Here is a 24,314-nt window from a genome sequence, read left to right as displayed (position 1 = left end):
ATCACGTATTTTTTCTGCTCCAGCCAAAGTTCATATTTTGCCATTTTATGTGTATGTATGCCTCACAAAAACGTCAAATGTTACAGCGTCGAGGGGGAACGTTTGGTATTCCTGACAAGACCGTTTGCAACATCCTATGAACCGACTTCGTTCAAGGCATTATTAACTTTATCATTGACAAGTTAAGGTGTATTTTCATTTTTTGGATTGATTGTTCTTAGGTTTGTTTCCAGATGAGTTGGCAGATGTTTCATTAATCAGCGAACAGTCGCGACAGTGCAGCAGAGCTGGCGTCGTGGTTCAATTTTTTTCCTCTTGCGCCCTTAGATTGGATATTGGACACGATTTCCTGGGAAACTTGGCGGAGGCTGGGTGGTCGCTAATCAATAGTATACATATCTATTATATCGGTGTGTACCGACACAGATAATAACTCATTGTTTCCTTTTCCTTACTTTGTATCTCCTTAAGCCGTTAGACTTTGATCGAACACATTATGATTAGATACACAGTCGATACATGTAGTGTAATTATTACCCGTGTTTTCCATTGCAATGTCGTAAGTAGTTGCATTTTTACGAAATGAAACCTTCTTTGCATTAAATCCATTTACAACTAGGTAGATATTACCTAACACATGTCAGTAAAATTGATCTGTTCTGATCATACCAATAATTTTCTGTACCTTCCATTCCACAGCAACTCAGTACTGCATGAAGAATGTTACTCGTATCAATCAATGTTCCACTCAAACAATACAATCGCTCGGCTTCACACATCGTCTCGAATTAAACATTTCATATAAACTCTTGAACCCAAATCTTTTAACCCTCTTCAACTTTATCTAAAAGCAAAAGCAATTTGCATTTCAATGCATAAATTTATCCGACACACGCTCTCTCTGTAAGTGTTGCTATCTCCACCCCTCCGTGCACTCTGAGAATTATCCCTCCGCGAATAGGGGTTGCTTTTGTTACTGCATTTTCATATTGTTTATGGGTGTTATGTAGAAGTAAGCAAGCATATACTAAGGTCGACGAAATAATCATTTAGCAATAAACTTCGTGTGTTACATTTCAAAGTACTTCATAATTCGAAATACAGTTAGGATAATATACTACGACATAGATACTGTCTGTATTTTTTTTCTCTCTACTATCAGTGGAAACTTTTAATTGGCTTTAGTTTCGCTATAAGCTTGTTCAATCTTTGTTATTAGCTGTAAGTTTTCCTAATATAATAAAATAAATAAATAAATATTTTAATATAAATTCAATATACAAGTTATGGTTAAATGTATCGTAAGGATTTTAGTAACAAAACGTTTTAATTTATTTTATTACATTTTAGAGTAATACCAGAACTGAAACAAATATCACTAGGATCGTAGATCGCAGTAGATGCAGAAAGTAGTATGTTAGCTTTTACCGTTGATACAGTTGCCCAACATAATAAAACGTACAATGAAATATCACACACTCATGATCCTATACATATATTATAAGCAGCAAATAACAAAGACGAATCTGCCTAACAGTGATCGATCAAAACCGGACTGTTACATTACACTTAAATAAACTAAAATTTCACGCTTACATCTTACTTTCTAATGATCGATCGTCCGGAAAATCGTACTGATTCAACGTAAATATTTTGACATCGAAGAATCGTATGACGAAACAATCGCTTTCGTATCTGAGGGGATGTTAGAAAACTTAATATCTGCAGACGTTTGATAGATCGGTCTCGGGGGTGTTTCACTGTAGTCCGAACAGTCGCGATTCGCTTGCTATACAATTGTGAATTGTATGGCTAGAGGCAGCCGCTTGGGACTTCGATAAGACGGCCGACGTTTTAAAAGCTATCCCGCTCTTTGTATCGGCAAAATTTTGTTTAAAATACCCAAGGTGATTGTAAAAGCCAGTATTTTGCAAAAGACACGGCAAAGAGGTTGTAGTTCAGTAGAATCTGGGACTGCATGATGTAAATTCTCAGTTGACGCATAATTACGTCATAGGCTGAGCTCACTCATTCCAGCAAGTATGTAATGATCTCAATTCGGATATTATTCAGACAAACTCAATTTAATGTTTCGAGTTTGCAAAATGCAGTTAGAGCAAATACCAACATACTTAACACTTGAATCATAATCCACATGCAAGTACCTATTGGTCTACGTGGTAACGTGGGCTGGATGTTTTTTTTCTAGACCTGATTTCCATTTTTCCGATAATTTTAGGATGATTTTGTGACGTCTATTGGAGTGGTGTGGTCTATTAAAAATATCATGTGCTTAATAAAGACGGTAAAAATAAATTCGAAAAATTATATTATATGATTAGATTAGAACTCAACAAAACGAAGTGAAACTTTCTTAGAAATAAGACTAAAATCTCAAAAAGCATTTTAAATTATTGGTATTAATTCATTCAAGTATCAAAGTGGCTGCCTTTCAGTCAATCAACAATGCTAAATAAATTTTACATGGCCCACTTAGATCCATAAGCACATACATAATATAATTTTGTGAAAAAAACCTATTTTAAATATGTTCAATAAAACCTACCTAAAGATTTGTAGGAAGTAAATAAAACACTGAAATTTAAAACAAAACAGTATATTTTGCAGCAGTTTATTCATGTTGCGTTATTTTTAAACAACACTCGCTCACAATCGATTTGCCAGTGCACATCGTTCCGTTGCACAGTACCCGCAAAAAGCGCCTCTCGACACTACCTCACAATGACTAATGATGTAGCGGTAGACTGAGGATTCCGAAAAATACCTCGTACTCGCTACCCGTAGACAATGACGATTGAAATACGTATAATTGAGTAAATGTTCAAAGGTGCCGCGGTATTGGAAGATGTGTGACGGGATTTGGATGTGTTTAGAAAATTGTACATCAAGAGAATTTGGTTTAAATGAAAATGAATGAAGATTGTTAGGAATGTAGAAGCGTCAAATCTGGGTTAAGTATAGAGTCAAAAGGCGACTCGTATTAAAAAATAATTTTAATTGGTTTGGTTCTAATTTTGTTTTTAATTTTCTGAGTTCTGAATTTGGGTGTGAAGTCGTACTATTGAATCAAACTATGACTAAATAGCTATCGAGTTTCCTCAGACTCTTTGGTTGGGTTGGGTACACGAATTAGCCAGTATCGAGTACCAAGTCAACCTCAATTGGATTGAAAATAAAGCTATTCTGTTGGGACTATACCTGCAGTACTCGGCTAAACTGTAGCCATGTCACATCAGGGTAGACGGAGTCTCTCATAAAAATAATACATATTTATAATGAAAAGTAGGTATAAGTACTGGCCTGACTCAGGAATAATCAGTCCCAACCGTCTGAATCGCTAATATCCCTTAAAGCTCATACTTGTTGCGGCACGAACACACAAATGTGTAACTGCCAATACATAATGCGGGTGGATAAAGTAAAGTACCTAGGTGTTTACCTTGACTCTACCCTGAACTGGCAGACGCATCTTACGGTCCTGACTGGAAGGTTTCGAAAACTCATGTTTACATTCAAAAGGCTAAGATCGACTTTGCAGGGTGCTACGCTAACCGCTGTGTACTATGCTCTGGCACAATCCCTTCTCACATACTGCATCACAGTGTGGGGTGGTGCATACACCTCAACTCTTTTAAAAGTTGAGAGGGCACAAAGAGCCGTTCTGAAAGTTATGCTCAAGAAGCCCCGTATGTACCCCACATTCCTTCTACACAGCGAGTGTCAACTGTTGACTGTGAGACAGCTTTTTGTGCTACAGGCTGTCCTGCGCCAGCACTCCTCCCTTGCTTATGTCCCGGGACTTATGCGTGAGAAGCGTCGAAAGGGCCATGTATATTCTCCTGTACGCCACAGAACCACTCTTGCTAGTCGACATCTGGGGGTTCTAGGTCCACGTCTTTTCAACATAGCTAACAAGCGACTTTGTTTGTATGAGACTCCATATACGAAGTGCAAGTTGCTGTTACGTAACTGGCTCCTAAAACTGTCATACGATGATACTGAAAGACTTCTCGCACCAATAACGTAGTGAGTATCTGTAGTATATGTACACTCACGTACACGATCCCACACCTTCCCTCACACACACACACACACACACACACACACACACATGCACACACACACACACACACACACACACACACACACACACACACACACATGCACACACACACACACAATGCACATACACCCAGACACAAACGCTTATGTCAAGTTTCCTTATTTTAAGAATTAATATAATATATAATAATAATATAATATATTCTGGGACAACTCACACACGGTTATCTGATCCCAAGCTAAGCAGAGCTTGTGTTATGGTAACCAGACAACTGATAAACTTACATATATATTTCTAAATACATACATATTATAGATAAATTACACCCAGACACCAGAAAAAATGATCATGCTCATCACACAACATTTGTCCTGGGCGGGAATCGAACCAAATTAAATTTTAATATTTTTAAAACATTTCCAATTGTGTAAAAGTTTTGGTTTTATTGATCCAATTACCTATTTAGTAATTAGTTATACTTTTTATATTTCACTTTATCCCTCCAATACAGTTTCGGTCAGTCAATACATTGTTTTTGATGTTCATTTAAATGGAAGGCCCTGTGTTCTGTGATACAGTTCTCGAACTAGTACAGAGCACAGGAGATCTTTTCCACTATTAAAATGTACTCTTGTATTGCACATAAATTGTAAGTTTTAAGGTGGAAAACATTGTAACAATTATCTTAAAACAATAAAAAAAAATATAAAATATATAAATATATAATATAATAAATAACTAAAAAATCTATCAAAATCTTACTTTCAACCATTTTTAAAATTCCAACTTGTGTCACTAAGTAACTAAAATACAATTCCAAAGCCACCTTCAACACAAAAACTGAAGGGCACATCCATTAACCGTACATGAACACAGCTGAAACCTAAACAAAAATCCAGTTTTCAAATCGAATTCACACAAAGACTAGGACGGTAGGTATAAGCCGATCCTTTGCACCAGCCAAGAAAAATAGTAGAAAACCCATTAATAACTGTCACGGTCTCCTTGTTAAATGCATACAATACTTGGAGCTTTTTAAAAGGCTCACAAAGGGGACTTGGCTAAATTAAAAGTTTTTCGATACAGCCGCTCGCGACATTGCACGGAACTGGAGACGGTAATTATTGTACGTTACTCGTAGAGACAGCAAATTATGTTGAGTGTTATGAAACAAATTTGTTTGATTTAGAATTAACGATGATGCTTGGGTCTATTTTTCTGAAGATGATTTCTTGTTAAAGGTGCGATGTGGAGATCTTAATTTGGCTGCTTTAATGGTTTTTAAAACATTTCCAATTTTTTTTATTTAATTTGAGTTATTAAAAATTAAATTTCACAAACAAATAGCAGATATATATCATCGGTATAGTAAGTGATGATAACAAGCACCAAAAGAACTTAGTTTTGAAGGAAGTTCTGTTCCTAGGTTGCCTATCGCCACGACCTTAAGAAATGTTATCGCATGTCGAAAGAGAGATGCCGTTCTATGCTGGGTATTGCGCTGTCACTCTTCCGCACACATTTTGTTCTTTTTATACACATTGTGTTAGAGCTTCAGGGGACCCTCCTGTCTTTTCTTCTAAAATCGGACTGCTCCGATTTTCGAACGGCACACTACACTATGCGAAGCCTCCAGTCTTCTCCACAATAAACGGAAGAGAAGATAAATTGTTCACGCAATCTATTTTTAGCTCAGTTACAACAGCCTTTCCACGTAAAAGATTTCAATGTAAAGTTGTAAATGAACAAATCAAAATATAATGAAAAAGCTAGAAGTATGGGAATAATTCCTACGCAGATTACATACAAGTAACAACATTAAATTCTCATTAAATTAAACACCTAGGTATTGTATTCTGAGAACTTATACAATATCATAATCGCACATAAAAACAGTAGATGTAAAATAATATGCAACTATTTTATGTAGAAGGTCACGTTCATCATCAGTTTCTACGGGACATATCGCTACTAATTTAAGATGTTAAATAACTGCGGTTGCGGAAACGTGACAGAGCTCTACACGGTGCAGAGTGGCGTCTCTTTTCCACAAACTGCTTAAAGAAGTACGGCCTTAAGAATATTAAAAGGGCTATCAGATTTATATGTACCTTAACCTGCCATTTGAATTGATTTTATATGAACAAGCTTATAATGTAAACTGTAGCCTAGATATCCTCCAAAATTTCAGCTGCGTAGCGTAGCGTAGTTGAGATAATGTAGAGCAATATGACAATATGACAAAGCCAATATATTTTTTGCTTTACCTTAACCAAATATGAAGCTTCTATATGTATAAAATTTATCAACAATCAGTCAATTATATTTTTAATTATCAAGTTATTTGAAGAGGAAAATTGACTGTTGAACATCAAAGTTATCAGCTATTAAGTACCAAATGAATTTGTATATTTCTATGTCTGCTAAAATGAATTTTTGTGTAAAATGTTGCAAATTTCGTAAAACGATTTCTCCAAAATTACTTATTCAATGTGCTGACCATACTTCGCAGGTTCGTACGTCAACTGACACTGGTTTGTAAAGACACATTTAAGCGGAAAAAAATCAAAATTAATGATATCGGTGGCAGCTACTAGGGCACAGTTGAATACACTCTTTCATAGTTCTACCTTGCTGCGAACGTTTTGTGATTTTCATAGACATTTTTGTTTAAAGTACACATTCACAATAAACAATGATCAAAAGTACAGATTCATTATACTTGCTTTAAAACAAAAAACTTGGATGTTAATAAACCTTCAGCTACAGTTGAAGGTGACAGACGTTTCTTTATACGGAAATTATTTAATGAGATTCAGAAAATATTAAAAAGATTGGCTAGCTATAAAATCCCTAACGTCTTACTACTGAAAAATATAATAAAATAAAATTGAAAGCATTAAATATTAACTGATATGCAGAGCGCACGTGGCCGAAAATATAGAGAGATACGCAAAAGATAGAGACATCTGGGAGAAAAGTATTATCTCACATGGACTGTTATAAAAAACTTCTTTTTATAAAAAGCAATTTAAGTATCCATTTCATGTTTTATTTTTATCTAATCAGCGTACAATTCAGGAAAGCAAAGGCTGTCCCATATCACACGACCTGGATAGTTCCTTGATTGACTTATCATTACAATCTCAACAACGCAAGAAAACGAAATGATATCACAAAGCAACACTAAAACATCAAAACCCTCTTCAATATCCATTGCGGGCTATCTTTTAACATTTCAAACAACGATAGAAGAAAAACCGGTAGTGAAACGCGAATGTGCTCGGATATCGTTTTGAATTATGGTTTATTGGTAAGGAATTTCCGTCGAGTTTACGCGGGGGCGCTTGCCTCCGCCTCATCAGTAGATAGCATCTTCAGACAGCCAGTGTGACGTCGGACCTGATCTCCCGTCAATGTTTTGACGTGGGATTTAGTACCTAAGAGAACATGTAGGCTTGGTTATGTTCTTGTTCTTTGTGTTGAAATTACCATGGGTTAGCACGGTTTTGTTTTGTTTTGTGATGTGTTTGAAATATCTTTGATGGAGTGGTTGATTACTAACAATTCATAATTATGATTTGTTTTTAAAAGAGGCAGGTTGAGATAGCAATTGGAATAAAATTGAATTGGATAAAAAGTCACGACATAGGAAAAGGAAACCTTTGCCAGGCACTTACTTGCAAAATTAATCTTACGACACTTGGAATTAAATTGAAAAATAACCGAAGAACCTGATCCATATTCATTTTTAATATATGCCTAGATGTATGTACATCTAATAAACAGATATTTTTTAATAAAAACCCAGATAATAAAACCAAGCAGTTAAAAAATAATCCTCAGCTATTTATTCCAAAATTCCATTCCACTGCTCCAAAACAATACTCAAGAAATTGCATATCGATCTTCAAATTTTAATTACTCTAACAGTGAGCAGCAATCAGGCAGAGACCCTGTGACCCATTTTAAAAGTTTTATACGTACCGAGAAGGCAACGAGGGGAGTGATAAATGAACAACATCAATCAGAAGAATAAGTGTTGCAAATTTTCACCCGGCAGCGAGTTATCGTGGCGCATGGTCGTCCAACTTGTTTTAAATGATAAAAATGATCGAGTGCGTCGCGATTATCAGCGTCCTGGAGACCGACGTGTTGGGTGCTCCGCAATTTACATCGAATGTGTATTTTTGGTTGTTTTTTATTGTTCCCGTATTTGGGTGTTGATTTTGTAACGGGGTAAGCAATTTTGGGAGTTCAAGGAAAACGTTTTGACGGTTTTGATTTCGGCTCTGATTTTATGAGTATATACCATACCATACATCCCAAAAGGTTGATTGCCAGTGTTATGAAAAGTTTTTATCTCTTAAACTGCAAAGAAAAAAAATAAATAAATGTATTTAAATTGCTGAATAGTCAGTCCTAAGAGTATTATTTCTGGATCAAATTAATGAGATTTATTTATCCAGGGTGGCCAAAGTTAACTCAAAGCGAAAAGTAATTTGGGATTCGATACAGTGCCTTTCAATCCAGTACCTACATTTCGCAAGAAACTTTTAAGTGAAACGTTCATTCTTAAGTGGATCGAAGATCCGAGCTGACGGCAGAGCGATTGTTTTGGAGGGAGATTCTTTAAGCAGATCAAATTGTATATTATAAGATGTGCTTTGATATAAAGTTGTAAACAGACTATTTTAATAACAATGTTTAGGCCATGATTAATTCGTACATATATCCTTGCACTTTTGATATTCACGTATTCATATAAAATGACTTGTGACATCAACATTTCATTTCAAGATGAAATACTTGAAGCTTCTAATTGTAACTCTCAATTAGTCCTAATTTTATTTAATATTTTGGTTCATGGCAATAATTGGAATAAGTCTAATCCCTTAGTACTACATTACGGAAGACGAAACTAGTGCTTTTAAAGAATACAAATCACAGGCTTACAAGTTAAACTGATATGGTCAAAAATATTGAATACAAGAAGCTGCATCTATCCTTTAATAATTTCTAACGAAACTTTAAAGATAAGACGAATGAAGTTGGATACCCTTTTCGTGTACACAAGGGAGCGGTAGATGTCGCCATCAATTTATGTTATCGGCGACGAGTGACGACCGGCTACCGTAGAAACATTCACGCTGGACTTCCGCGGATGTCTATAGAGATGATTTTACCTGGAATATTAAATACACAGAAAAAGAGAGGTATAAGAAATTTGCCCTATTAGATGCCCTAAATGATTATATCCGTTTTGAAGTTATAGGTTACATAGATACCGTCCACAACAATATTTATAAATTTGGTGCCTTCTTGCCAAACCTTTTTCTCTATGAGAATTCGGAGCTATTCTCAGGATAGTTTAGAAAAACTAAAAACTAATAATAAGATTATAAAATAAAATCCATAGTCGTCTATAACAATCAAACTCATTGTGTCATCAATAACTTTTAAATCAGAAATAACGTTATTTCATCTCTTTATATTTCATCCTCCAACTTGGGCAGTCCTAGATCGGGGACAGTTTTAGGTAACTATTAAAAAATAGCCCTGTCGTACGCTATTAATCAATGTTCGATAAGCCAGCTCAAAATAGGCGGTCTGTGTTGTAAGGTAATTTATTTTATAAGTCCGAATGCGATTGAAAGACTAACTGAACCAGTGTAATTTGAGCCACACCATACATCGAAGGTTCTCTTTAAGGTTCTATCTTTTGTTTTTCTTGGAGGGGCACGGAAGGTCTTAGTGCTTGGTCGTTTTATATTAGCGATGGCTGATAATGGCCGTTGTATTGACAACGTCCCATGGACAATGGGCAATACGTTTATCGGGGCATCACGTAATGTTCCTTGCCCGATTGAATGAAGGCAATGGGATCTGTAGAAATACTATTGATTTGATGATTATTGGTCCTAAGTATGCGCAAGTTACCAAAATGTTTGAGGATATGTTATTTCTGAGTTACCATCAGCGTCTATTCAACTTCGTTATTTCGTATTCATTAAAAATATTAATTTTCCGCTAAATCGATGATTGGGTTTTGAAATACACTCTGCGGATTTTTGTAGACTAGCCAACTATTCCTTTGCTTGAGCAACTATAAAAATTGTATTATAATACTATTTTTTACATATACATGTTAAGTGTATTTTCATGCAAAAAAACCTAATGTAATTTCTAAAATGCCAAACAACTCAAAATTAAATTAAATCAAATCAAAAAATAATAAGAATACCTTCTATTTAAATGTAACATTACGATTATATTTGTCGGCAGTTACAGCACGCCACCTATTGTTACTTAATGGGAAGCCACTAGTAAGGTACCTTACCATGTGGTACGCCGAATACACGGTACCACCATTGATAGTGAAGTCATCACAGCGATAGTTAACGCCATCTGTTGTCGAGTAGTGTGAGTTACGTATGTATTATACATAATTATCTACCTATAGAAAATGAATTTGATATAATGTTTTATAAAAGGTTTTTGCTATAGGACGACTATTTTTTGTTTATTTTATAGTAACGCTGATAGCTAGTTTCTCCTCTTCGATAGAGAGGTACTCCTTTGTAATCATAATTAATACTATTTTATTATTCAATTAATATTCCTTAAATAACACATAATTAAAATCCTAATCAATGGTCATTCATCTAACTCTAATCATTAGATAACGATTTAAATATTGTGTATCTTTCGACTCATCCGTTTTATTGAGCCACGTTTATTTTAACACAATCTTGAGCTTTATGTGTGCCCAATGTTTATATATGCTTCTATAAATCGTGATGCAATTTATACTACAATCTAGTAAATAACTATTTTAATTGTTTATTTATATCAATCCACTACTTTACCTAAACTTGTATGAAAGGACAATAAATAATTTAACTAAAAAGTAACTGCCACTAGACTTAAACAGTTTCTATGTTAATAATAATTTGTATTATTTATTTTATTTCTGATATTATGTACGGATTGACAGTAGTGCACCAGCCATCTACCTTTATACAACGATCTCTCTTATCTATCCAAAGGATGTCTTGAGGATAAGACCGCCATTGTGCCCTTACACTGTGTGAACTAAGAATCACTGCTGTAATTCTATGGTGTACAACAATTAATATTCCTATATAAATATGACGTAAAATTTCTTTTCTGAATCTTGTTTTTCAAATACTTTTGTTAAACAGCCATAGGTTGGTAAGAGCCACAAACTAATTAACTTAATTTATACCAATGTGTAAGTATTACAAGGCTGGAGAATATCTTATTCCTTTTATAAATTCTTTATAATTCATAAATAATTAAAGGTTAGAAATTAAACTAATATAATATATTATAATATATAATGTTTTTCTCTAGCCCACTGTGTCCCACTGCTGGGCAAAGGCCTCCCCCAAATCCTTCCACGACTCTTTATTCTGGCTAGCATGGAACCAGCCTGCGCGGTAAGCGTTAATGTCGTCTCGCCACCGCTTCCTAGGTGGTGGTGGTGGTGGTATAATATATTAAACTGATATAATTTATAGGTACTAGGTATAACGACATGCTATCAATAGTAGTAGTGGTAGTATTTTATCTATAAATTATGCCCTCTAGTATAATAAAATAAAATTAGTTTTGTTCTTCTTATTGTGTCTAATAGTTTTTAATATTGAACAATATTTCAAATCTCAAATCTAGCCAGCCTATAATCGGGCTCAAATGAACTTCAATTAGCATCTTTATTACTGTAAATAAAATAGGCTTTAAAAAACTGATAATGTATTAATAAATTATACTACTTTCGGTTTTAATTTGAATAATTTTTTTTTAGCTAGCTTGTTCGTATGTCTCACTACTAATAAAGAGGAATAAATCAAGGTAAATAAATTAATCAGTTTATTACAAAAGATACAATAATAATTTTATTTATTACAATTAATTAACAATTTGCATTTATTTCCGGATCTCTCTATGGTTTATCTGGAACAGCAAAACAACAACAACATAAAAATACTTAAATGAATAATTAGAAAATCAAAGATATTTAATATGTCACAGAGGTAACCCTGCACATAATGAACGAGCATATAGAGCCTAAGTGCGGAAAAGAGATCTTAGCATTACGAATACAAGAAGATAAAATACATGTCTTTACTTTTATGAAAGTATTCCTTATCAAAGTTGAATGAAAGCTTAGTCACATACTGCATTTAAAATATCAAAAAATGTTTAATAATCAATCCATACTAAAATACTTTATAGCTGTTCCATTCAGATTTAAGTGAGCAACACAATCCATTTCATTTGATCGTTTAATTTATACAATCCCAATATGCAAACCCAAATCCCGATCACGATCAACAATAAATTCACTTCAGAAAAATATTCATAAAAAATTCCAACTATTTCAGAGAGTAAATCACAAATAGTCATAAAGCGACACTTTATTATAGAACTGTCTGAATAAATGTGAATACGAAATACGACAGATGCATCTATAATTCATATTTACTGCAATAAAGTGTCGCGACAATGGTTAGTTAGAACAATAAAGCTTAAGGATGCTGAATGGGAAGTACATTGTAACTTTAAGAGGTATAAGTAGGGATATTGTATTGACTGTTATAACGCATGATGTGGAATAATGTATGTTTTGGTTTTATGTAAACCTACAATGTTTGAAGGTATAGTAGTAACTGTCCCGAGTGTGAGGATAAGGGTCCGAAGATAGTGAAAACGTAACGGCACTCGAAAATTCAAAAAAAATCCTCTAAAGCTATTGCAAATAATCTTAATATCTTTGGCTTCTCCAAGTCTGTTAAGAATTGACAAAAGAACATTAAATATTTATGGAGACAATACACAGAAAACATTTTAAAAAATTATAAAATCTAACATCGTCGTGTATTTGTAATAACCAATAAAAAAAAAATGTTGCTCGTCAAAATTGTTTAAATGAGGGCACAATTTATGCTCTACATGTATTTCATGCATTGCCTCCTATCCCAAAAAGAAATACACACAAATACAATCATTCAAAAATCTTTCAATAATCTTGATTATTTCTTTCTTCCGAAACTCTTCAGTCTTCGAAGCGAGAACCGTTAGTAGCGAGGTCTTCCAGCCGTGAGATACCTGTAGAGACGAGCTTCTGATGTGAACTAAACTACAAAAGCCCGGATCTACAGGGTAGATCACGAATGTGCCATAATAATCTTCAATTTTCGAGTTCCCATTTTGAAGTGAGTGAAGTTCCGTTGTTGTTTCGAGTTTTCATAGTAAAGTTTCGTCCGAAGTTTTCGACTGCAGCTGTTGTCGATGTCCCTGGATGCCGATGGAATACGTTCTGAAACTTCGAAACGGTTTTCTCATTACATTCTTTTTGTGTCTTCGGTGATTCAAAGTTTTTTTATAAATAGCCCCTTGTTCTTGAATAAGAAATATTTTCCCGAAAGTTTCGTGAGCCTGTATTTTGAATGTCTTGTCTCTATCTATCAAAAATATGAAATATTGACGAAATTTAAAATGGGAGAAAATATCATCAACGCCTCAGGTACGAAATATTTTCTAATAACAAGTCCTATAATGAATCCCTAGGCCACACGAAATTTAATAAAACCTAAATTTATTCCGAACTTTGATGAAATAAATGGGTACTATCTAGCAATATTGCTTGACAGCAAAATTTTAATATGTGTTAACCCCACACGTCGCATTTAACACAAGCCTTCATGATATGGGCTGAACGTATAATTAACATGACAGCCGCCAGCATCCGTTTAATATGGAAATCTCGTTACTTGTGACATACGTAATCTATCATTTATTACCTCGAAAATGCTTTGTGAAATACGTTTCGTATTCCGACTGTAAAGCAATTTATGTTAGGGTTAGTGTTCGCGAATATTTACGATTGAGTGTAGAGTTATGTTCTGGATATGAGCAGTTTATGATTATGGGTATAATCATGTTGGGAATACATTGTTTGGAAGTAATCCTGGCTGATTACTCAATGAAGATAATCGTGATCAAGCTTTGAATGTTTAAACCAGTTATCAGGACCCTGTACAACCCCATAAACAATCTCAAAATCCTATATTTCGAAAAGAATATTAAGTTATCAACCGAAAACATCCCGAATACTTTTCGCGAAAACATTCCTAAAAGGAAACTCAACGCTTTTCGGAATTCAATTTACACCCACAATACAACACTTCCACCCTAATCTGATAGCATGACGAGGGATCACAAATCGCAGGAATCAGCATCGAAGCCTCGGGGGATACGCCGCAAAAAAATATCTCATCGTTTCCGCAAATCATTGTGACCATTGTATAGTCGATAATGTAGTTGAGGAAAGCGGGGCTTAACAAAAAGGTTCACTTAATTGCACGGGGGAAGAACGCTGAAAGGCGAGCGGCCTTTGTTTCTCATGAGGCCTTTGTACGAACTCACCCGATCGTCTGACTCATCAATTTCCTCAGATTGACGCAGACCCTTTGAGACTAAGATTGCTCTAACTTGGATAGACGTACGACACGTTCGTAAACTTGATGAGATGTCAGATTTACGAGCGCATGTCTAGTTTCTCTGTTAATTAATTAAACCAAAACTAAAATCTATGGAGACTATATTCTAGAAAGCCAGGTCACGATACCACATTTTTAAGAAAATCTTTCTTTATATTAAAAAAAATCGTCAATTTACCAGTAACCAGTACTAATTTAATAAAAATAGTAAGCTTTGTTAGAAACTAACAAAACGAAATAAAATTAAGTCCGCATATTCAAAGATTAACTAGTTACTGATGCAGAACACTTAATTCCATATAAATGAACCATTATACGAACTAAGCGCGCAAACTCGACATTTAAACTATCAACTATCGTTTCTAACGACTGGCATCGACTAAGCCTTAATTGCGGCTCATTTATAAATCTAACTGGGAACCCGTATATACGCCGCTTACGTAAATATCTACAAGCAATTAGCTCAAATAGTAACGTATTACAACGTTTGGGGGATTGAGCAGAAATCCCCTGTAGGTTGTCTAACCCTCCCCCCCCCTCCTCAGTCTGCGCTCCATCGTCCTGCCATCATTAATCTTGTGCGCCGAGCAAACAGTCCTCCAGAGCAACTTTAGAGCTGTGCCGTGTCGATAATGTAAGTAAACTATCGCAGATATGAGCGATAACTGCCTTGAGGCCTTCCCAACCCAACGCTTAATTAATTGGATTTTAGATACAGCCCCGAGAAATTCTCCTTGAACAGAATTTAACGGCAATTAATTTTGATTTGTCTAATAAAGCTTTGTTATAAAGCATTTATTAATTTTGTTATTAACGCGTGAATTTATCGGTTGGCATTTTCTAAAAATACTTTTTCATTAGACCTTCTTCACTTCTTCGTAGCATTAACTAAACCGCCTGATAATTGAAAACGATAGGTCCTCATAATGCTTGCCTCTCTAAAAAACTGTTTACTAAAGGATTCTTCATTTGTGCTGATTTCATGAAATCGTTCAGCAGAAAGATTTCCTTTCAGATTCGTATCGGAGGCACTGAAAACGGTTTCTTTTATCTGCCGACCGGGGTGCCCTCAAATATTTTATGTGGGTCTGTGCCATTAACTAATAAAAAGGGTCTGGATGTTCGATCTCTGATAAAATTGTTACTTAAGTACTTAAGCCGTAATTCTGAAACATGTTTACTTTACCTAAATTATAGTTACACTTGAATTAAAAAAACAGCAACAAATTACATTGCACCGTGGACTACCTGCTCAAATGTTACTCGTGCATTATAAACTCCAACCAAGGGGTGTCCATCATCCATTTGGTGGCTTGCAATAAAAAATACTCCATCCATCTATCAATATTTACCCAAAAGCTCAATAAAGCAAACAAACGTTCTTCAAACTGCAAACAAAACACGATCGAAGTCCGCAGGCACCCAGAAATTGCTACATAATGGAAAATACACCTTAAAATATAGAAACGTACCTAGTATTGTTTGCCCTTCGGTTTTCCTCATATCAGCATGTTTTCCCCTCGCACCGGTCCTGAAACGTTCAATCCCAAATGTTACATTTCAATATGCTGACTAAAACAAACGTTTCTTTTAGTTCACCCTTCCGACGTGTTTTATTTGAAAACAATATGTCTCCGTGTGTCTTTGAGCACATATTTTTTATTTCATTTCGGTAACCGTTCTTTTTTCGTTTGCTATGCGTCCGAAGTAAATATGACTTTGCGTTTTGTATACGAATAAAAATGAAAAGCAATGTTTTCAGAAAAAAAATATGTATCCATCTATAAATATTTTTTTTAAAGCGAAAAGTAAAAACATCATCCGCGCGAACAGACATTTGTATTTAGACATTGTTAAGAAAGTTTTATCAGACGCTACAAAAATCCTCAACGGATTCGCGCACAAACTCAAAGATAAACGTTATTTCAACAGGAGCATTGTACGGTTAATATTGATTTTAGACCCCCTCTCAAACCTCGGCCACTTAACGAGATGTATCCGCTGTGTAATGTTACCTAAACCAACTCCCTACATAGAGACCATAAAACGCCAGAATTGCACTCCAATTTACGCTTAAAACGCAAGTAGCATAAAGTGCAAAATTCAATACGCAATGCGCCAAAATGCGTTATGCCGTAAATATTGGAACTGATACAGCCATAAAAGTGGATAGTCCAATATCGCAGCGAACTGCAGTTACGAGAATATACTGGTGTAGAGTTGAAATTCTCGTGGCCTTTTTAAAAATAAATACCTTTTCTCGCTTTTTAGCTGAAAACGTATATATACATTTACATATACATTAACGTAATTATACATTTACGGGGAAAATTAAGTAATTAAATTTTGCGCTGCACTACGGCTGTAAAAGGTTCGTATAATATATGTAAAATGTATAATTCGAACAAAAAACTGAACTCCGCTCAGAAGCGTCTATAGTTGTTAGGTTGATGACTTTCTATAATATATGTAACTCTAGTTCTTAATACGTTATTATATTATCTAGAATCGCTTTGGAAGTTATTATGGATCCAATTTTACTCTTCGCATAACCAAAATATATCACCATAAAATTTTCTAAATTAAATCTCTCGGAGATAACTGTAAAACACAATTGGCTACATAACTTTTATTCAACGACATAATTATAATCACAAATTAAATTAGTTAATCCATTACGTCAGCGAGTGTGACCCACAATATCCGCGTACATTAAACTTGATCCCATTAAACAAAAACTTTGCTCTTAATATTTTAGCTAACGACTTAACTTTGGACATACGCCCTTTTGAGGTTACCATTTAAATTTGTCGAGTAATGTCAACATTAAAGTTTATAGTTCACATTTGAAAGTAGGTGTAAAAATAAAATAGAGCACAACCCTAGTACCTCTTAGTTACCGCAACATAAACCATTGTGAACTGACGCACATAAGCGACGAGAAGATGGCGGTCGGAATAGGGTTGTCACGTTTTGGAACTTCATTCACTATAAAAGTTTTAGAAAGGTTTTCACTAAGTAAAGGGTCTGCGAATTCTTTTCATTAAATTTGTTTATGTAGAAACGACCTCGACCCGGCATCCGACGTGCGCGGTTTTTGGTTAAGCCTTACTATCCTCTGAAACTCTCGACTAAATTAAATTGACTAGTAATCTTTTGTACTCTGCACCTTAAAGCTTTAAGATTCATTTCAGTGAACAAAAAAGACATATATACAGATACCAGTCTCCTTATATCCAGTACATACCTCAACTGTATACACTGGACCCTTTCAGTACTAAATAGGTATCTACATATCTGCCCACTATGTACCTAAGCCCTCTCAATGCGTACATGGTGTATGCTGCCAAAATTATCAACAAAGCCAAACTGTACCCTGATTAACCGACGCTTAAATCAAAGAACCGAGGGTCGGGCTTGGCTATGCGCCAGCCGACCGCCACAGATTTATATTGCAAACATATTTCCATATAGCAACGATCGATACGCCTATCATATGGGAGTATGGAGCCAAGTCGAGTTTTGTTCGCCAGATGAATATTTTACTGCGATTCCGGGCTGTGAAAATGTCTGGCGTAAAATATTGCCAACACTATTTGTTCATTTACAAGCGAAAATTTGAATAAATCGAGCTTGGCGTGTTTTATTGAGTGAATTGAGCTAGAACGTTCGTTTATCGTATAGGCGAAAATTTATGGACATAAAAACAATGCCAGTTAAAAGGTTTTTTAATAAATAAATTGCATTATTTTCAGGCCTTGTTCTGGAATTTATTAGCCAATTTTATCTCGAAATTAGTATAGTTCCAAATAGATTATCACCCATGCCGTAGTTATTTGATAATTATCGATTTATCATTATGATAAGTACCTTCAGAATTCACTAATACCTTTTTAAGCTTCGAACCTAAATATACATTACTTCATTACTTCCAAAATGGCCAATTTGTCGAATATATTTTCTGTAGCCTCACTTTTACTAAAATTTATTTTATGAATACAACCTTTTCACGATGATTTCAATAAAGATATACTTTCATCCCGATTTGTTGGCATTCAATTATGTTCTGTTTGGCAGTAAATAGAGAAGAAGTTTTACTGGTGGCGTTATAAATAAGTACCACCAATTGATATAAAAACTACGAGACCTCATCAAATATTTTATCTTAGTGCAGCTTTTAATATAACGCAACTCAAAAAACATTAACGTTACGATAGTCGGGTAACGTTGTTCAGGAAGCTTACGCGAGAATTTAACCATGAACCCAATACTATTGGATTAAAATTGTAAACTTAAATGCGGATATATCCAAGCTAAAGGGCAGTAAAAGAAGAACAACTTTTAAAACCTGAAGTTATTTACCGATAAGCACCGGAATTACACCGAACATTTAAACATCGCAAGTCCGTTTTTTACGAACGGAGAGCAAAATTCAATTCGAGAAAAAAAAGCCCAGAACTTTCAAGATTGTTTTTCTTTTAAGCACAAACAAAGGGAGAAGCTCCCAAGGAAATTAAACGTGGCTGAAAATAAAATAAAAGAGCAACGGACCGGCGCACAGTGGTTCGTCCCCATACAAGAGGTTGGACATAGGATTCTTAAAACAAAAACTGTCGAATTTAAAAATATAAAGTATGCCATCGTATTCCTTTAATAAATTACAACAAATACTACTGATTCAATTTTTTTGATTGGGCTTATAGTTTAGGAGTAAATCGAAAAAAAGCGTTTATTCACTATGGAGAACAACACAAAAATGTCTGTATCTCGCGATTCCCGTCTTGTTTCGTTGTGCCGTTACCATTACTTGTTTCCGCTGATTAAATGCTACATTTTCTTCAAAGACACATGGTGCCCGAATCGTGCACTTTTTGAGATATGACCAAAATAAATATAAAAATAAAAATTGAGCCCTAATACGAGTGTTTGACGTAATATGACCTGATACTAGTTGATATACGTAGATTATGGAAATAAGAAGAGAGGATAAGGTACGAAAGTAGCTGTTCATGTAAAATGCGCGCATTAATAATCGCTGACAGTAATAATTTTGACAATAACAACCAAGGTATCGAATCGGACGAAAACATCAATAATAATAGAAAGTAGCAATAAAAACGGGTTATTGTCGGTAAGCACTCATTTAATTAGCAAACAATAGCATCACTTGGTTCATTGCTAATAAGCCGGCCTGTGATTTGCACCTGTGAGATCACTAACACGTTGCACTTAATGAGTGCAGGTCTTCTAAATGAATATAATTTAAGAGATTTCTGTTTGAAAGAAGGGCTTACGAAATACCCAAGTTATTATATGTTGTTGAAGGAGAAGAAAAATGCTACCCTAATAAAGGAGATATAACTGTAACCGAAAATTCTGCGAAAATACGACTGCAGGCACTCCTTGATATTACAGTTCAAAGACTGATGGAATCGCTTAATTGTAGTTTTAATAGTGGTGAGCAACTCATGTTGCATAGCAAATGGGGTTTTGACGGAGCTTCTAGCCAGAACATATACCAACAAAGAACCACAACAGGTGAGCAAGATTTGTCAACCATATTTATAGCAAGCCTTGTGCCTTTAAAACTGACAAATATTTTTAGTGGAGATGTCGTATGGCAGAACGATCGGCCGTCGTCCACCGAATACTGCCGTCCAATTTCTTTTAAATTCATGAAAGAGACAGAAGCGAACGTGAAAAATGAAATGGCTGCGTTTCAATCCGAAATTTCAAACCTAAACCCAACAGACTGCGGTAATTCCATTGTCACGCATAGTTTGATGTTGACGATAATTGATGGTAAAGTGCACTCTTACATATCAGAAACATCGGCTGCCGTGTGTGATTTGTGCAAAGCTCGAGATGAATAATCTTAAAGAAGTAAGAGGTAAAGTAGTGAACGAGGACCTATACAAATATAGTTTAAGTTCGTTTCATGCTTGGATTTGGTCCATGGAATGCTTATTGCACATTGCCTATAGACTGGACATAAAGTCATGGCAAGCAAAAGGTGACGACATGAAGCAAAAAGTGAAGGAAAGGAAAAAACTGATTTAGGAAATTTTTCGGAGAGAAACAGGTTTGTTATTGGATGTAGTCAAACAGGGTAGTGGTAACACAAATCCTGGCAATACTGCTAGACGGTTTTTTACCAATCCCGAAACGACTGCACGTATTACAGGATTAGACGTCAGTTTAATTCGAAGAATTGCTGTGATACTGCAGTTCATTTCATCAGGAGAGGAGATAGATCTAGCAAAATTCAAGTTGTACTGTGACGAGACAGCAAATATGTATGTGGATCTCTATGCGTGGTACTATATGCCTTCCAGCCTTCATAAATTACTTGTACATGGGCCTCAGATAGTAGACCACCTATCTGTTCTGCCTATAGGCTTCATGTCTGAAGAAGCATCGGAAGCGAGAAATAAAGACTTTCGCAAATATTGAGAAAACCATACGCGGAAACATAGTAGCATCGTGACTTATGAAGATATCCTCAACAACTTGCTATTATTAAAATACAAAAAGAAAGTCTTCATTTAAGGAACTCAGCGATTTACTCATAAATGATAACACGCCTGATTTTGAGTTCATTGATACCGATGTTGCAGAAGCAGATTCTGACTTTAGCACCGATGATGACGATGACGATCGTAGTGATCACGATGTTGATGAAGAAGAGGATGTTCATTAGTTAATGTTTTTGAAAGCATCTCATCATATTATTGATGTATATGTCTAATGCGGTATGTAGGCTTGTCATTAAGTGCAACGTGTTAGTGATCTCACAGGTGCAAATCACAGGCCGGCTTATTAGCAATGAACCAATTGATGCTATTGTTTGCTAATTACCTGTGTGCTTACCGACAATAACCCGTTTTTATTGCTACTTTCTATTATTATTGATGTTTTCGTCCGATTCGATACCTTGGTTGTTATTGTCAAAATTATTACTGTCAGCGATTATTAATGCGCGCATTTTACATGAACAGCTACTTTCGTACCTTATCCTCTCTTCTTATTTCCATAATCTACGTATATCAACTAGTATCAGGTCATATTACGTCAAACACTCGTATTAGGGCTCAATTTTTATTTTTATATTTATTTTGGTCATATCTCAAAAAGTGCACGATTCGGGCACCATGTGTCTTTGAAGAAAATGTAGCATTTAATCAGCGGAAACAAGTAATGGTAACGGCACAACGAAACAAGACGGGAATCGCGAGATACAGACATTTTTGTGTTGTTCTCCATAGTGAATAAACACTTTTTTTCGATTTACTCCTAAACTATAAGCCCAATCAAAAAAATTGAATCAGTAGTATTTGTTGTAATTTATTAAAGGAATACGATGGCATACTTTATATTTTTAAATTCGACAGTTTTTGTTTTAAGAATCCTATGTCCAACCTCTTGTATGGGGACGAACCACTGTGCGGCGGACTTTTTGTCAGATAACACCGCTTGAGACTCAGAACTTTAAGGTTTTTTGATTGCAAAACTAATTGGAAGCAATTACATTGTTTTGTACTTTTACTGACTTAAACAAAACACTGGGAATTAGTTATGTATTCTCCTTAATTGCCTTCGGTACGTGAGTAGTTTGGGAATTAATATTTAAAAAGATGGAATCGGATGCCCACTCTGGATGTTTCGATCTTGTAAAAGGGGCTTTTTTTTTGCTTCTAGATTTTATTTTTGTTTGCGAAATGAGAAGAAATCTCTTAAAGAGGGATTTTCAAATTGAATTTAATTAGAAATAATTCTGATTTAGTTTATTCCCTTCATAAACCTTGAATATAATCTGTCACCGTCCAGTCTCACCAGATGCGACTGAATTTCAGATAAATGTCGACTGTTCGTAACGCATGTCAAAGGTATTAGTACGACCACTGGGACTGACGGCTCAACATGCCTAATCTCCAAAGCATTAACGTTTAAATCAAATAATAAAAGCAGAACAATAAAGGATTTAAATTAAAAAAGGTTACATTATACTTATTTTACTACTTTATTTAGAGGAAACAAAAGACAAAAAAATGTAAATGCGTAAATGTCTCCGCATTTGTCGTACAAAGATATGCACTCGTAGAACAAAACTTTACCAACACAATTACGAGTTCAAACAATAAGAACAAGCTTTATCCGCTGCATTAACTTAATATACATTATTATTCGCAGTTAAGCCCGAACAAAGCGGGTACATAACTCACGGTTAAGTTGCAACTATCTCGGCGTGCGAGACAATTGCTGGAACCAGAACTTAATTTAGTTCTCTGCAGTCGCTTTATCTGCATAACGGAACTACGCCAGTTAAGCTGGTACATTTATGCTGTCACAAACTTAGTCTAGTGTGTGGCCTGAAATATTACCTGTATTTAGTCGGACTTAACGTGTTGAATTAACTGTTAATAGGCAAATGTAGGTATACTGGAATAAAGCGATGTTGAATCCAGAGTAATTGTCGAAATACGCAACTTATTCTTTTTCAGAACTAGTTTATTTGGTTTCGCAAAATAACGAGAATGAAATCGCACAATGCTAGTGACACTATGGGTTATAACTCCATAATACATAGTTATCAGACTAAAATGACGGATATATAAGCGACACTGACTCATAACAAACAAACGGGATTACATTTCCGTTGCGAGCCAACACAAGTACATAGTGTTGGCAGCCGCGGCTTTATGCTCTGTTCAAATTATGCAAGTACCGGGCCAGACTAGCGATCAGGACTGGAATGTTGATTTTTAATTTTTGAGATATGTGTAAAACTTGTTGGTTACACATCGCTGATTTAGCTACATTATATCATCAATGATCAACTTTGGCATCAAATTTAGAAGAAAACAGCTTAATATATTGTACTAGCATTAATAACAAACGGCTTTGGATCACTCGCTCAAAAGTACGGAAACATTTGATATCGGAATCTAAACACTCCACGAAACATTCCTTATTTCAGTAGAATTAAGAATCTTTCTGTTATTAAAAATTCATTGCAATTCAAATCACAAAACTATGATTTAGTACTAGCTTCGATCACTGTACCGTAAACACTGGAATAGTGTAAACAGGGCTTACTGTGAGCGCTGTTATTTCAAATTGCATTTGCATAACGCACGCTCCTTTGTACGGCGAGAGCGAATTGGAATGCATTAAATATATAGAGCCAGAGGAGACTTGCTCTTTGTTCTATTTAGTTCTGGTATTGTTTGTGAATACTAAATTAGTTTCGTAATAAATTGTAGTTGGATAGTTTTCTTTATTGTTGGTTGAAAACAAGAATTATGTTTCAGCATACATCGTCTTTACAAATTATAATATGTAACTGACTTTTGTAAACAAAATATTAATATTCTTATGGATTTCAGGTATCTTAGTCTTTTATAACTGAAATTATATATTCTTTATATAAATCGGTTTTCACATACTCGTCTTTAATTCAACTGAATACTTCTTCATAATCAAGTCGTGGATGGATGCGGGCTTCCCAGGACCGGGATGGTTGGCGCTCTTTGGGGGAGGCCTACGTTCAGCAGTGGACGGCGATAGGCTGAGATGAGATGAGATGAGAATCAAGTCGCAGAGAAATGCAAATACTTATAAAACTTAACATTCTGCTTAAAGTATAACTAGAATGTTTGATCATGAAATAAAATAGAGAATAAGAAAATATTTCACATTAG

General features: G+C 35.1%; 1 long non-coding RNA gene across 1 annotated transcript in view; it reads right to left on the bottom strand.

Annotated features, from left to right (window-relative positions):
* Window positions 1–12,008: 12,008 nt before the first annotated feature.
* Window positions 12,009–24,314, bottom strand: part of LOC113496619 — a 38,300-nt gene continuing 25,994 nt past the window's right edge. The window contains exons 5-6 of the long non-coding RNA XR_003400836.1: window positions 16,086–16,144; window positions 12,009–13,436 (exon numbers count right to left, since the gene is read on the bottom strand). This is a non-coding gene — a long non-coding RNA (uncharacterized LOC113496619). The remainder of the gene's footprint in view (window positions 13,437–16,085; window positions 16,145–24,314) is intronic.

This window comes from Trichoplusia ni, chromosome 8 (assembly GCF_003590095.1).
Source record: "Trichoplusia ni isolate ovarian cell line Hi5 chromosome 8, tn1, whole genome shotgun sequence".
Taxonomy (NCBI): Eukaryota; Metazoa; Arthropoda; class Insecta; order Lepidoptera; family Noctuidae; genus Trichoplusia; species Trichoplusia ni.
Note: the sequence above shows the minus strand (reverse complement) of the source record. Positions and strands in the feature narration are given on the sequence as shown.